The 1,072-nt window shown below is 32.6% G+C and overlaps 1 protein-coding gene across 1 annotated transcript in view; it reads left to right on the top strand.

The window, feature by feature from the left end:
• LOC144513653 (apoptosis regulator Bcl-2-like) overlaps nucleotides 1-470 on the top strand; it is a 10,424-nt gene extending 9,954 nt beyond the window's left edge. Inside the window, exon 4 of the mRNA XM_078244821.1 lies at nucleotides 1-470. This exon is cut by the window's left edge and continues 1,465 nt beyond it. The gene's annotated coding sequence lies outside the window, so the exon portion shown is untranslated.
• Nucleotides 471-1,072: the final 602 nt, after the last annotated feature.

The raw sequence follows: 1,072 nt of genomic DNA on the forward strand, positions 1-1,072 counted from the left end.
CTGTGTGCTAACGTTACCGCCATCAAACCACAATGATGTGCTGCGAATGAATAACGCTGAATCTGTTGCGTCGTCTTGTAGCGGTGCGTCAAGTGCGACGTGTTTCCCCGTCCAATTAGACAGAATTTCGTATTGATGACATGAAAAATAATAACGTAACTCCACTGAAATCATTTGAAACTAAAGTAACGAGCCACTTTTGTAAAATGTAAGGAGTAGAAGTACAAAGTCGGCACAAATAGAAATAGTAAAGTAAAAATGTCTGAAAAAGCTACTTGAGTACAGTAATGAAGTATTTGTACTGTAGTATTTGTTACTTCCCATCTCTGTCAACCAGACTGTGACTGACTCAACATCCTTTGATCTTAACTATTAGTCAGAATAATTCATAATTTCTGCTTTTTTAACTCAAAAATGAGGTATAATGTCATTTAAATGAGGTTTATTGACCATGAATTTAAAAATAAAACGTTGAAAAAAATGACAAAAATGTTTAAAAAAGTGTCAAAAGCATAAAAAACCAAAAACGCTGGAAAAAGCACCAAAAATTCAAATTCTATATAATACTTTTGACCTGGAAGGACAACAAGATAACGGTCGAAGGGAAGACAACAGCAGGGTTAAAAATCCCAAATACTTCAGTGTTTGGCTGATTGATCAGTTCTCAAAGCTGGAGAAGGTTCATCACAAAGACTATTATCTTTGTTATTGTGTTAATATGTTTTTCGTCTGGGGAACATCTGAAGTCATTTCATGTGATTGTATTTCCCCCCTCAGATCTTTTAGTTCTTAAAATAAAACAGTATTTCATAAACATCGTATCTCAAACTGAACAATCGTATTTGTTATTAAATGAAGCCTGTTGGTTTGACTTTCTTTTTATGCACTTTATTTATTTTTCTACATAAAAAGTCATCTTCACTGAGCTGAAAGGAAAACAATACAGATCTGATAATAAAAGTGGCATTCCTGTTTAAATGTGCTGAATTATTATGATTATTAACATATATATGATTATGATTATATGATTCTGATGCTATAAAAACATTTTTAATCCTACCTCTAAACGTAG

The sequence above is a fragment of the Sander vitreus genome, unplaced genomic scaffold, assembly GCF_031162955.1.
Source record: "Sander vitreus isolate 19-12246 unplaced genomic scaffold, sanVit1 ctg309_0, whole genome shotgun sequence".
Taxonomy (NCBI): Eukaryota; Metazoa; Chordata; class Actinopteri; order Perciformes; family Percidae; genus Sander; species Sander vitreus.